The following is a 14,973-nucleotide window of genomic DNA, read 5'->3' on the forward strand; positions in this document are numbered from 1 at the left end:
GGATGAATGAGGCCATTTATTGTGAGATTTTGAGCAACAACCTCCTTCCCTCAGTCAGAGCATTGAAGATAGGTCGTGGCTGGGTCTTCTAACATGACAATTACGCAAAGCACACAGCCAGAATAAGGTTCTTGAGTCAGAGGAATTATTTTCCCATCCATTACAAGACCTACCGATGCGCAGCCATTCTTGGCATCGGATAAGGAAGAGGAGGTATCACTGGTAGCCACCCAGCAGTCTGACGACAGTACCCAGATCAGCCCAAGGAGGGTGATCGCCGCTGTTGCTGCCTACTCCAAGATCTCTAATGTCAGTGGTGGTGAAGGGGACGATGATGATATGTCTATGGATGGCACGAGGGTGCCCACAAGAAAGGAAGCGGAGGGTCGTTCAGAGGGAGAGACGGAGCAGCAGATAGGGAGGAGAAGGAGGAGAAGCAGGCAGAACTTACAGTGCACAGGAGGCAAAAATCTGACTGCTAATGTATCTGAAACGAGCCATCCACCATGCATGGTCACATCTGCCGCTCCCAGGCACATGGCTCTGCAGTGTGGGCTTTTTTTAAACATGTCCGCTACTGACAATAGTGTTGCCATCTGCAGCCTGTGCTGTCAACACATAAGTCACGGTAAGCCCAACACTCACCTAGGGACGACCGCCTGGGCACCTGGGCTCCCATCACTGAGCCCAATGGGAGCAACACCGTTAGAACCCACAAAGACACACTCCTGGTGCTCCATGTCCTGCCTCTTCTCCTTCCTCTTCTCCTCCCATTTGTCTTCCACTCCACCTTCTACCGTGCTGTCGTCGCGTTCATCTGGCAAAAGGCAGGCTTCCGTGGCCCAAATGGTCGAGCGAAAAAAGATGATGACGCCGGATAACCCTCTTGCCCAACGGCTGACCACCGGCTTGTCGGAACTACTAGCCCGCCAACTACTGCCATATAAATTGGTGGACTCGGAGGCCTTTAGCCTAAATTTGTGGCCATTGGCACACCACAATGGAAGTTACCCGGAGGGAAATATTTCTCCCAGAAGGTCATCAGCTATATGGCCACATTCAGCGGCAAGTGAATGTATCTCTGGCACACAGTGTCAGTGCCAAGATACATCTGACCACATACACGTGGTCAAGCAAACACGGGCAGGGAAGGTACATAACTTTTACTGCCCACTGGGTGAACATTCTGACTGCTGTCAAGCATGCAACCCGTGGCACCTGTGTGGATTTGGTGTTACCGCCATGGATTGCATGCAAGCCTGCCTCTTCTTCTCCTCCTAGTACTCCATCCTCCATTTCCTCCTCGCTGCTGACTCCTCCTTTTCCACTGCTACCGCTTCTTCCGCTGCGCCCCCCAAGCTCCCCAGAACCTATTCAACGTGCCAGGTTACCATGCTGTGCTGCGGCTGTTGTGCCTGGAAGCCAAGAGCCACACTGGTGCTGCGCTCCTTTCAGCTTTGCGGTCACAGACCGATCAGTGGCTAACCCAGCTCAATTTGACAGTTGGTAAAGTGGCGACAATGGTGTCAATCTGCTAAGCGCTCTGAAACAGGGCAAAATGACACACGTGCCGTGCATGGCACACGTCCTAAACTTAGTCGTGCAGCGATTCGTTGCCAAATACCCCGGGGTCCAGGACGTCTTGTGGCAGGCCAGGAAAATCTCTGGCCATTTTAGAAGATCTTACACGGCCATGGCTCAACTTGCAGACGTTAAGCGGCGACACCACCTGCCCGTCAGACGTCTGATTTGTGACTCCCCGACGTGCTTGAACTCCACTTTGTATATGCTTGATAGGCTGCTCCAGCAGAAACGTGCAGTTAACGACTACCTGTACGAACTGGCAGTACAGGTTCTGGGGAGCTTTTTTTTTTCCCCATGCCATTGGCTGCTTATGCACGACATATGCAGACTTCTGCGGCCATTTGATGAGATCACCAAACTGGTCAGTCACAGCCAGGGCGCCATCAGTGACATCATACCTTACACCTTCTTTCTGGAGCATAAATTGCATTGTGTCATTGATCAAGCCATCGAGGAGCAGGAAGATGAGGAAGTCGCAATGCTGTATGAATTCCCAGGGAAGCTACTCCATCTGAGACAAGTAAACAGGAGTCTGAAGAGGAGTCAGAGGAGGATGGTGCTGGCGCAGAGGAGGAGCAAGAAGAGCATGCTTTAAACATTTCTGGGATCCCTGGTGTTGTCTGTGGCTGGGTGAAGGAGACAGAGGACGACATTATCCTGGACGATGAGCAGGAGCCAGGCCATTCCACTGCTTCCAGTTTAGTACAAATGGGGGCCTTCATGCTCCAGTGTTTGAAGAGAGACCCCCGTATAAAAAGCATAAAGGGCAAGGACCAGTATTGGGTGGCAACGTACTTAGACCCCTGGTACAAACACAAAATGGCAGACATATTACCAGCATCACAGAGGGTTGTCAGAATGAAGCACTTCTAGGCCTTGCTTGGAGAAATGCTGCATTCTGCTTTTGCAGGCGCTGGCAGAGGAAATTCCACTCACAAAGAAACAGTTGCGGGTACCAATCCAACAGCGCATGCAAGAAGAGGGCGGTTTGAAGATGTGTTGGTCACTTCGGATATGAGATCATTCTAGCAGCCAACCCATCGACAGCTGCCCTCCGTATCCAGGCTCACGGAACGCCTTGACCAACAGGTATCCGACTACATAGGGTTAACGGACAATGTGGATGCTCTGACAAGCAAGGAACTCCTGGACTACTGGGTGTGCAGGCTTGACCTGTGGCCAGAGCTGGAACAATTTGCCATGGAACTGTTGGTTTTCCCCTCGTCCAGTGTCCCATCCGAAAAGGATGTTCAGCACAGCACGGGGGATCGTGACCGATAAGCGCACTCGCCTAGCCCACGACAGTGTGAACTACCTCACATTTCTAAAAAATTAATGAGGCATGGATCTCAGAGGAATTCAACACCTGTGATGACCACGTTTATTGAATTTCCTCATGCCAGGCCCACAAATATCCGTCACCAGAACAAATATTGGTCCCTATCTTAGGTAAATACAGTGGTATAAAAGGCCTTTTCTGTCCTTTGAATGCCTAATGTTTTGGGCCTCAGAGGAATTCAACACCTATGATGACCACGTGTTACAACTATTATCATTAGAGGTTTTTTCAAGAGGGGGGAATTTCGTTGGCCATGTTATTAATCCAATTTTTAGTTCTTTTAAACATTTGTATTTGACCTGTATTTGTACTGGCCTTCACTAAAATTGATATGCATTGCCCGTCTAATAGACATCCAGCCACATACTTACTTGTTCTTTTCTGCACTCTGAATTAGGGATGAGCGAACTCGAACTGTATAGTTCGGGTTCGTACCGAATTTTGGGGTGTCCGTGACACGGACCCGAACCCGGACATTTTCGTAAAAGTCCGGGTTCGGGTTCGGTGTTCGTCGCTTTCTTGGCGCTTTTGTGACGCTTTCTTGGCGCTTTTTGAAAGGCTGCAAAGCAGCCAATCAACAAGCGTCATACTACTTGCCCCAAGAGGCCGTCACAGCCATGCCTACTATTGGCATGGCTGTGATTGGCCAGAGCACCATGTGACCCAGCCTCTATTTAAGCTGGAGTCACATAGCGCCGCCCGTCACTCTGCTCTGATTAGCGTAGGGAGAGGTTGCGGATGCGACAGTAGGGCGAGATTAGGCAGATTAACTCCTCCAAAGGACTTCACTTGATTAATCGATCGATCTGCAGCTGTGCATCATTGAGCTGCTGAAATTCAAATGCTCACTCACTGTTTTTAGGCTGCCCAGACCGTTTGTCAGTCACTTTTTTCTGGGGTGATCGGCGGCCATTTTGTGTCTTGTGCGGTGCTGCGACCAAGTGCATCCAAGCTGCGACCAAGTGCATTTAACCCTCAATGGTGTGGTTGTTTTTTGGCTAAAGCCTACATCAGGGTGAAGCTGTCACACCAAGTGCATTTAACCAGCAATAGTCTGTTCATTTTTTTGGCCATATACTAAATCAGGGGCAAGCTGCGCCTGTCACCAAGTGCATTTAACCCTCAATGGTGTGGTTGTTTTTTGGCTAAAGCCTACATCAGGGTGAAGCTGTCACACCAAGTGCATTTAACCAGCAATAGTCTGTTCATTTTTTGGCCATATACTACATCAGGGGCAAGCTGCGCCCGTCACCAAGTGCATTTAACCCTCAGTAGTGTGGTGCGTCAAGCTGTGACACCAAGTGCATTTAACCAGCAATAGTCTGTTCATTTTTTGGCCATATACTAAATCAGGGGCAAGCTGCGCCCGTCACCAAGTGCATTTAACCAGCAATAGTGTGGTTATTTTTTGGCCATATCCCAGTCTAATTCTGTCACTAAATCCATACCGGTCACCCAGCGCCTAAATACTAGGCCTCAAATTTATATCCCGCTAAATCTCTCGTTACCGCTGTCCTGTTGTGGCTGGGAAAGTTATTTAGTGTCCGTCAAAGCACATTTTTTGTTCTGGGTTGAAGTACAATTCCCAATTTAGCAATTTCATAATTTAGTGGTTCCTGCTATATCAGAGCTATTTGAAATCTATCCCTAAAAGGGTATATAATATTCAAGGTGCACATTGGGTCATTCAGAATAACTTCACACACACCCGCTACTGTGTATTTCCAAGTCTAATTCTGTCACTAAACCCATACCTGTCACCCAGCGCCTAAATACTAGGCCTCAAATTTATATCCTGCTAAATCTCTCGTTACCGCTGTCCTGTTGTGGCTGGGAAAGTTATTTAGTGTCCGTCAAAGCACATTTTTTGTTCTGGGTTGAAATACAATTCCCAATTTAGCAATTTCATAATTTAGTGGTTCCTGCTATATCAGAGCTATTTGAAATCTATCCCTAAAAGGGTATATAATATTCAAGGTGCACATTGGGTCATTCAGAATAACTTCACACACACCCGCTACTGTGTATTTCCAAGTCTAATTCTGTCACTAAACCCATACCTGTCACCCAGCGCCTAAATACTAGGCCTCAAATTTATATCCTGCTAAATCTCTCGTTACCGCTGTCCTGTTGTGGCTGGGAAAGTTATTTAGTGTCCGTCAAAGCACATTTTTTGTTCTGGGTTGAAATACAATTCCCAATTTAGCAATTTCATAATTTAGTGGTTTCTGCTATATCAGAGCTATTTGAAATCTATCCCTAAAAGGGTATATAATATTCAAGGTGCACATTGGGTCATTCAGAATAACTTCACACACACCCGCTACTGTGTATTTCTAAGTCTAATTCTGTCACTAAACCCATACCTGTCACCCAGCGCCTAAATACTAGGCCTCAAATTTATATCCTGCTAAATCTCTCGTTAACGCTGTCCTGTTGTGGCTGGGAAAGTTATTTAGTGTCCGTCAAAGCACATTTTTTGTTCTGGGTTGAAATACAATTCCCAATTTAGCAATTTCATAATTTAGTGGTTTCTGCTATATCAGAGCTATTTGAAATCTATCCCTAAAAGGGTATATAATATTCAAGGTGCACATTGGGTCATTCAGAATAACTTCACACACACCCGCTACTGTGTATTTCTAAGTCTAATTCTGTCACTAAACCCATACCTGTCACCCAGCGCCTAAATACTAGGCCTCAAATTTATATCCTGCTAAATCTCTCGTTAACGCTGTCCTGTTGTGGCTGGGAAAGTTATTTAGTGTCCGTCAAAGCACATTTTTTGTTCTGGGTTTAAATACAATTCCCAATTTAACAATTTCATAATTTAGTGGTTTCTGCTATATCAGAGCTATTTGAAATCTATCCCTAAAAGGGTATATAATATTCAAGGTGCACATTGGGTCATTCAGAATAACTTCACACACACCCGCTACTGTGTATTTCCAAGTCTAATTCTGGCACTAAACCCATACCTGTCACCCAGCGCCTAAATACTAGGCCTCAAATTTATATCCTGCTAAATCTCTCGTTAACGCTGTCCTGTTGTGGCTGGGAAAGTTATTTAGTGTCCGTCAAAGCACATTTTTTGTTCTGGGTTGAAATACAATTCCCAATTTAGCAATTTCATAATGTAGTGGTTTCTGCTATATCAGAGCTATTTGAAATCTATCCCTAAAAGGGTATATAATATTCAAGGTGCACATTGGGTCATTCAGAATAACTTCACACACACCCGCTACTGTGTATTTCCAAGTCTAATTCTGTCACTAAACCCATACCTGTCACCCAGCGCCTAAATACTAGGCCTCAAATTTATATCCTGCTAAATCTCTCGTTAACGCTGTCCTGTTGTGGCTGGGAAAGTTATTTAGTGTCCGTCAAAGCACATTTTTTGTTCTGGGTTTAAATACAATTCCCAATTTAACAATTTCATAATTTAGTGGTTTCTGCTATATCAGAGCTATTTGAAATCTATCCCTAAAAGGGTATATAATATTCAAGGTGCACATTGGGTCATTCAGAATAACTTCACACACACACGCTTCTGTGCATTTCCAAGTCTAATTCTGTCACTAAATCCATACCGGTCACCCAGCGCCTAAATACTAGGCCTCAAATTTATATCCCGCTGAATTTGAATACAATACATTGGGCCAAATAATATATTTGTTGTTGTGGTGAACCATAACAATGAGAAAAACATCTAGTAAGGGACGCGGACGTGGACATGGTCGTGGTGGTGTTAGTGGACCCTCTGGTGCTGGGAGAGGACGTGGCCGTTCTGCCACATCCACACGTCCTAGTGTACCAACTACCTCAGGTCCCAGTAGCCGCCAGAATTTACAGCGATATATGGTGGGGCCCAATGCCGTTCTAAGGATGGTAAGGCCTGAGCAGGTACAGGCATTAGTCAATTGGGTGGCCGACAGTGGATCCAGCACGTTCACATTATCTCCCACCCAGTCTTCTGCAGAAAGCGCACAGATGGCGCCTGAAAACCAACCCCAACAGTCTGTCACATCACCCCCATGCATACCAGGGAAACTGTCTCAGCCTCAAGTTATGCAGCAGTCTCTTATGCTGTTTGAAGACTCCGCTGGCAGGGTTTCCCAAGGGCATCCACCTAGCCCTTCCCCAGCGGTGAAAGACATAGAATGCACTGACGCACAACCACTTATGTTTCCTGATGATGAGGACATGGGAATACCACCTCAGCATGTCTCTGATGATGACGAAACACAGGTGCCAACTGCTGCGTCTTTCTGCAGTGTGCAGACTGAACAGGAGGTCAGGGATCAAGACTGGGTGGAAGACGATGCAGGGGACGATGAGGTCCTAGACCCCACATGGAATGAAGGTCGTGCCACTGACTTTCACAGTTAGGAGGAAGAGGCAGTGGTGAGACCGAGCCAACAGCGTAGCAAAAGAGGGAGCAGTGGGCAAAAGCAGAACACCCGCCGCCAAGAGACTCCGCCTGCTACTGACCGCCGCCATCTGGGACCGAGCACCCCAAAGGCAGCTTCAAGGAGTTCCCTGGCATGGCACTTCTTCAAACAATGTGCTGACGACAAGACCCGAGTGGTTTGCACGCTGTGCCATCAGAGCCTGAAGCGAGGCATTAACGTTCTGAACCTGAGCACAACCTGCATGACCAGGCACCTGCATGCAAAGCATGAACTGCAGTGGAGTAAACACCTTAAAACCAAGGAAGTCACTCAGGCTCCCCCTGCTACCTCTTCTGCTGCTGCCGCCTCGGCCTATTCTGCTGCTGCCGCCTCGGCCTCTTCCTCCGCCTCTGGAGGAACGTTGGCACCTGCCGCCCAGCAAACAGGGGATGTACCACCAACACCACCACCACCACCTCCGTCACCAAGCGTCTCAACCATGTCACACGCCAGCGTTCAGCTCTCCATCTCACAAACATTTGATAGAAAGCGTAAATTCCCACCTAGCCACCCTCGATCCCTGGCCCTGAATGCCAGCATTTCTAAACTACTGGCCTATGAAATGCTGTCATTTAGGCTGGTGGACACAGACAGCTTCAAACAGCTCATGTCGCTTGCTGTCCCACAGTATGTTGTTCCCAGCCGGCACTACTTCTCCAAGAGAGCCGTGCCTTCCCTGCACAACCAAGTATCCGATAAAATCAAGTGTGCACTGCGCAACGCCATCTGTGGCAAGGTCCACCTAACCACAGATACGTGGACCAGTAAGCACGGCCAGGGACGCTATATCTCCCTAACTGCACACTGGGTAAATGTAGTGGCAGCTGGGCCCCAGGCGGAGAGCTGTTTGGCGCACGTCCTTCCGCCGCCAAGGATCGCAGGGCAACATTCTTTGCCTCCTGTTGCCACCTCCTCCTTCTCGGCTTCCTCCTCCTCTTCTTCCACCTGCTCATCCAGTCAGCCACACACCTTCACCACCAACTTCAGCACAGCCCGGGGTAAACGTCAGCAGGCCATTCTGAAACTCATATGTTTGGGGGACAGGCCCCACACCGCACAGGAGTTGTGGCGGGGTATTGAACAACAGACCGACGAGTGGTTGCTGCCGGTGAGCCTCAAGCCCGGCCTGGTGGTGTGTGATAATGGGCGAAATCTCGTTGCAGCTCTGGGACTAGCCAATTTGACGCACATCCCTTGCTTGGCGCATGTGCTGAATTTGGTGGTGCAGAAGTTCATTCACAACTACCCCGACATGTCAGAGCTGCTGCATAAAGTGCGGGCCGTCTGTTCGCGCTTCCGGCGTTCACATCCTGCTGCTGCTCGCCTGTCTGCGCTACAGCGTAACTTCGGCCTTCCCGCTCACCGCCTCATATGCGACGTGCCCACCAGGTGGAACTCCACCTTGCACATGCTGGACAGACTGTGCGAGCAGCAGCAGGCCATAGTGGAGTTTCAGCTGCAGCACGCACGGGTCAGTCGCACTACAGAACAGCACCACTTCACCACCAATGACTGGGCCTCCATGCGAGACCTGTGTGCCCTGTTGCGCTGTTTCGAGTACTCCACCAACATGGCCAGTGGCGATGACACCGTTATCAGCGTTACAATACCACTTCTATGTCTCCTTGAGAAAACACTTAGGGCGATGATGGAAGAGGAGGTGGCCCAGGAGGAGGAGGAGGAGGAGGAGGAAGAGGGGTCATTTTTAGCACTTTCAGGCCAGTCTCTTCGAAGTGACTCAGAGGGAGGTTTTTGGCAACAGCAGAGGCCAGGTACAAATGTGGCCAGCCAGGGCCCACTACTGGAGGACGAGGAGGACGAGGATGAGGAGGAGGTGGAGGAGGATGAGGATGAAGCATGGTCACAGCGGGGTGGCACCCAACGCAGCTCGGGTCCATCACTGGTGCGTGGCTGGGGGGAAAGGCAGGACGATGACGATACGCCTCCCACAGAGGACAGCTTGTCCTTACCCCTGGGCAGCCTGGCACACATGAGCGACTACATGCTGCAGTGCCTGCGCAACGACAGCAGAGTTGCCCACATTTTAACCTGTGCGGACTACTGGGTTGCCACCCTGCTGGATCCACGCTACAAAGACAATGTGCCCACCTTACTTCCTGCACTGGAGCGTGATAGGAAGATGCGCGAGTACAAGCGCACGTTGGTAGACGCGCTACTGAGAGCATTCCCAAATGTCACAGGGGAACAAGTGGAAGCCCAAGGCCAAGGCAGAGGAGGAGCAAGAGGTCGCCAAGGCAGCTGTGTCACGGCCAGCTCCTCTGAGGGCAGGGTTAGCATGGCAGAGATGTGGAAAACTTTTGTCAACACGCCACAGCTAACTGCACCACCACCTGATACGCAACGTGTTAGCAGGAGGCAACATTTCACTAACATGGTGGAACAGTACGTGTGCACACCCCTCCACGTACTGACTGATGGTTCGGCCCCATTCAACTTCTGGGTCTCTAAATTGTCCACGTGGCCAGAGCTAGCCTTTTATGCCTTGGAGGTGCTGGCCTGCCCGGCAGCCAGCGTTTTGTCTGAACGTGTATTCAGCACGGCAGGGGGCGTCATTACAGACAAACGCAGCCGCCTGTCTACAGCCAATGTGGACAAGCTGACGTTCATAAAAATGAACCAGGCATGGATCCCACAGGACCTGTCCGTCCCTTGTCCAGATTAGACATTAACTACCTCCCCATAACCATATATTATTGGACTCCAGGGCACTTCCTCATTCAATCCTATTTTTATTTTCATTTTACCATTATATTGCGAGGCTACCCAAAGTTGAATGAACCTCTCCTCTGCCTGTGTGCTAGGCCTAAATATATGCCAATGGACTGTTGCAGTGGTGGCTGACATGAAGCCTGATTCTCTGCTATGACATGCAGACTAATTCTCTGCTGACATGAAGCCAGATTGTCTGTTACGGGACCTCTCTGCTCTGCCTGTGTGCTAGGCCTAAATATATGCCAATGGACTGTTGCAGTGGTGGGTGACGTGAAGCCTCATTCTCTGCTATGACATGCAGACTGATTCTCTGCTGACATGAAGCCAGATCGTCTGTTACGGGACCTCTCTGCTCTGCCTGTGTGCTAGGCCTAAATATATGCCAATGGACTGTTGCAGTGGTGGGTGACGTGAAGCCTCATTCTCTGCTATGACATGCAGACTGATTCTCTGCTGACATGAAGCCAGATTGTCTGTTACGGGACCTCTCTGCTCTGCCTGTGTGCTAGGCCTAAATATATGCCAATGGACTGTTGCAGTGGTGGGTGACGTGAAGCCTCATTCTCTGCTATGACATGCAGACTGATTCTCTGCTGTCATGAAGCCAGATTGTCTGTTACGGGACCTCTCTGCTCTGCCTGTGTGCTAGGCCTAAATATATGCCAATGGACTGTTGCAGTGGTGGGTGACGTGAAGCCTCATTCTCTGCTATGACATGCAGACTGATTCTCTGCTGACATGAAGCCAGATTGTCTGTTACGGGACCTCTCTGCTCTGCCTGTGTGCTAGGCCTAAATATATGCCAATGGACTGTTGCAGTGGTGGGTGACGTGAAGCCTCATTCTCTGCTATGACATGCAGACTGATTCTCTGCTGTCATGAAGCCAGATTGTCTGTTACGGGACCTCTCTGCTCTGCCTGTGTGCTAGGCCTAAATATATGCCAATGGACTGTTGCAGTGGTGGGTGACGTGAAGCCTCATTCTCTGCTATGACATGCAGACTGATTCTCTGCTGACATGAAGCCAGATCGTCTGTTACGGGACCTCTCTGCTCTGCCTGTGTGCTAGGCCTAAATATATGCCAATGGACTGTTGCAGTGGTGGGTGACGTGAAGCCTCATTCTCTGCTATGACATGCAGACTGATTCTCTGCTGTCATGAAGCCAGATTGTCTGTTACGGGACCTCTCTCCTCTGCCTGGGTGCTGGGCCTAAATATCTGACAATGGACTGTTGCAGTGGTGGCTGACGTGAAGCCTGATTTTCTGCTATGACATGCAGACTGATTCTCTGCTGACATGAAGGCAGAGTCTCTGTTACGGGACCTCTCTCCTCTGCCTGGGTGCTGGGCCTAAATTTATGACAATGGACTGTTGCAGTGGTGGCTGACGTGAAGCCTGATTCTCTGCTATGACATGCAGACTGATTCTCTGCTGACATGAAGCCAGATCCTCTGTTACGGGACCTCTCTCCTCTGCCTGGGTGCTGGGCCTAAATTTATGAAAATGGACTCTTACAGTGGTGGGTGACGTGAAGCCTGATTCTCTGCTATGACATGAAGACTGATTCTCTGCTGACATGAAGCCAGATTGTCTGTTACGGGACCTCTCTCCTCTGCCTGGGTGCCGGGGCCTAAATATCTGAGAATGGACTGTTCCAGTGGTGGGTGACGGGAAGCCAGATTCTCTGCTATGGAACCTCTCTCCAATTGATTTTGGTTAATTTTTATTTATTTAATTTTTATTTTAATTAATTTCCCTATCCACATTTGTTTGCAGGGGATTTACCTACATGTTGCTGCCTTTTGCAGCCCTCTAGCCCTTTCCTGGGCTGTTTTACAGCCGTTTTAGTGCCGAAAAGTTCGGGTCCCCATTGACTTCAATGGGGTTCGGGTTCGGGACGAAGTTCGGATCGGGTTCGGATCCCGAACCCGAACATTTCCGGGATGTTCGGCCGAACTTCTCGAACCCGAACATCCAGGTGTTCGCTCAACTCTACTCTGAATGCATGATTTTTGGGGCCTGTAGTAAACTGGCCTGCTGGAAAATTGATATCCAATGACCGTGTAATCTACCTTTAGCCAATTACCTAATTGTTCTTTAATGTACGCTGAATGCATAATTTTTGGGGCCCGTAGTATTCTGCCCTGCTGAAAAATTGATATCTAATGACCGTGTAATCTACCTTCAGACACTTCCTTACTTCTTTTATGTACGCTGAATGCATAATTTTTGGGGCCTGTAGTACACTGGCCTGCTGTAAAAATTGATATCCAATGACCGTGTAATCTACCTTCATCCATTTACTTACTAGTTCTTTTATGTATGCTGAATGCATAATTTTTGGGGCCTGTAGTACACTAGGCTGCTGGAAAATTGATATCCAATGACCGTGTAATCTATCTTCAGCCACTTACTTACTTGTTCTATAATGTACGCTGAATGCATAATTTTTGGGGCCTATAGTACACTGGCCTGCTGTAAAATTGATATCCAGTGACCGTATAATCTACCTTCAGCCACTTACTTACTTGATCTTTTATGAACGCTGAATGCATAATTTTTGGGGCCTGTAGTCCACTGACCTGCTGTAAAATTGATATCCAATGACCGTGTAATCTACCTCAGGCCATATACTTACTTGTTGTTTTATGTACGCTGAATGCATAATTTTTGGGGCCTGTAGTACACTGGCCTGCTGGAAAATTGATATCCAATGACCGTGTAATCTACCTCCAGCCACATACTTACTTGTTCTTTTCTGTACGCTGAATGCGCAATTTTATTTCAAGACACGGAGGCTCCTATTGCTTAACCCTTTCTTTACTGTCACACAACAGCAGCAAAGAATCCAACAACAAAATCAACCAATGGGCACACAGTCCTCCCCCTTAGTCCCAGTAGAAAGGGTCCACCCCTTCAGTCTGTCTTCCTCTTTCTTTGCTGCTGCACACAAATTAAGTATTTCACCCTCCTGCTGCAGGAGCTGGTGGTATTGTGGTCTGTAGATATATATATTGTTGTTTTGTTCCAGGTGTTTTTAGGGTTAATTATATCTGGTTCATAACCCGTTATCTGTACTACTGCCCAGTTATCTGGGGAGGTTTTTTTTTTTTCCCTCTCAGCTCTCTGTTCTGTTCCCTTTCCCCCCTCTTTTCCCCCTTTTGTCGCCGCTTCTAGGCAAGGAGTTTTTCCCTCCTGGTTTTTGTCCTTTCTGTTTTTACTGGCGGCGCGCTTACCTTCTCCGCCGCTGTGCTGGGGTGTCCGAGATCTTGCGATATTTCGCGGGACCTCGGGCCGCCTCTCCTCTTACTTCGGCAGCCCGTTCCCGCCGCTCCACCTGTGCGCCGAGATCTCGCGAGATTTCGGGCGCCATTTTAGGTGAGCCACAACGCTGTCTTCAGTCGGTGGGCGGTCTCTAATGCAGTGACACGGAACGGCGGCTCCTCTGTGCAGGGTGACTACTCTGCATTAGCTAGTTAGCCTTCCTCTAGTTCTGGGGTCAATTTTTCAGTGGTGTAGCCTTGTTGATTGAGCTCTGGGTTGTCCTGCCATCTGGCATATTAACCCTGTGGGTACCATACCTGGCCATGCCCTCCCAAAAGGCACCCCCCTTGGCGCTGGGGACCCCCTCTCATGGTGGCTCCCCCCTCCCCTCAGAATATGGGGGTTATACCTTCTACAGGTGGCACTGCCCCTTTAACCAATGATAATCATGCTCTGTCTCTACAGAGGTCCATTTCTGAGGCCATTGTTTCGGCCATGGGATCCATGTCATCAGTTTTGACGCACTCAATCTCACAGGTGCTCATTGTTAATACATCAGCTACGGTGACCCCTACTCCCGTTTCCATGCCAGCCCCTGATGCCTCCAGAACTGATATGACTGATGGCCTTGTCCCATCCAATGACAGCACGCCTTGGCCGCGCAAAAGAGCCTGTCCGCGCCAGGCAGAAAGAGCACGGCACTGAAAGTCGGCCCGGTCCCAACCCGAGCTAGAGTCCGATTCCAATGCGGAATCTGAGGAGGAGGCTTTGATGGAATCCTATAATGATTCCGAGGATCTAGACATTGATGGGTCGCCTGTCCAAGGGACCTCTGTTTCCTTTTCACCTTTATCCCGGCGGCCGGTAGAGGTCGACCCGGCGGACCCTGGTCAGTCCGTTTCCCTTTTGGATCCGGTGAGTGTTCCGCTATTTGACCCGGACTCCCTACATCACCCCAGGTCCGCAGAGTGGCTTCCGGCGCCACACGTTGCCAGTTATCTGGAATCCATGGTCCGCAAGCAACTTAGCAAAGAGGCACGGAACAAACTCTGGGCTGAATGCCCTCGTCCGGCGATACCTAATAAGGTATGCGAAACACCGGTCGTAGACCCAAAGATGGTCCAATTCCTATCAAAAATGAAATTTAGCCCCAAGAGAGGCCTAGACTTGGCTCTCAAAGCTTGTCAGGACAAGTTATTGGATATTATGGGGCCCCTGACAAAAATCTTTGATTTGGCGGAATCCACCATGGCGGAAGGTCAGCTGGTCGACCCGGAGGAACTCCGTGGTTGGGCCCAAAGAGCCATTTGCATGGCAGGAAATGCAAACACCTCCCTGAGTATTGAAAGGCGCAAAGCCATTCTCTTGAAAATCAAGCCTAAGCTGACTAATATGGCTCTGTCAGAATCAGGTAAAGAGGCCCAAGGTTTCCTCTTTGGGGATCCCTTCATTAAAGAACTGGGGAAGTTCGTTGGGACCTTTACCGCCCTTGATAAAGCCCAAACGTCAATGCGTAGGGTATTTAGTGGTAGGGTTTCTGCTAGGGCCGGCAGTACAAGGGGCCGTCTGTCCGGCCGTTTCTAGTTCCAGACCTGGGGTT

The sequence above is a fragment of the Bufo gargarizans genome, chromosome 2, assembly GCF_014858855.1.
Source record: "Bufo gargarizans isolate SCDJY-AF-19 chromosome 2, ASM1485885v1, whole genome shotgun sequence".
In the NCBI taxonomy this organism is placed as follows: domain Eukaryota; kingdom Metazoa; phylum Chordata; class Amphibia; order Anura; family Bufonidae; genus Bufo; species Bufo gargarizans.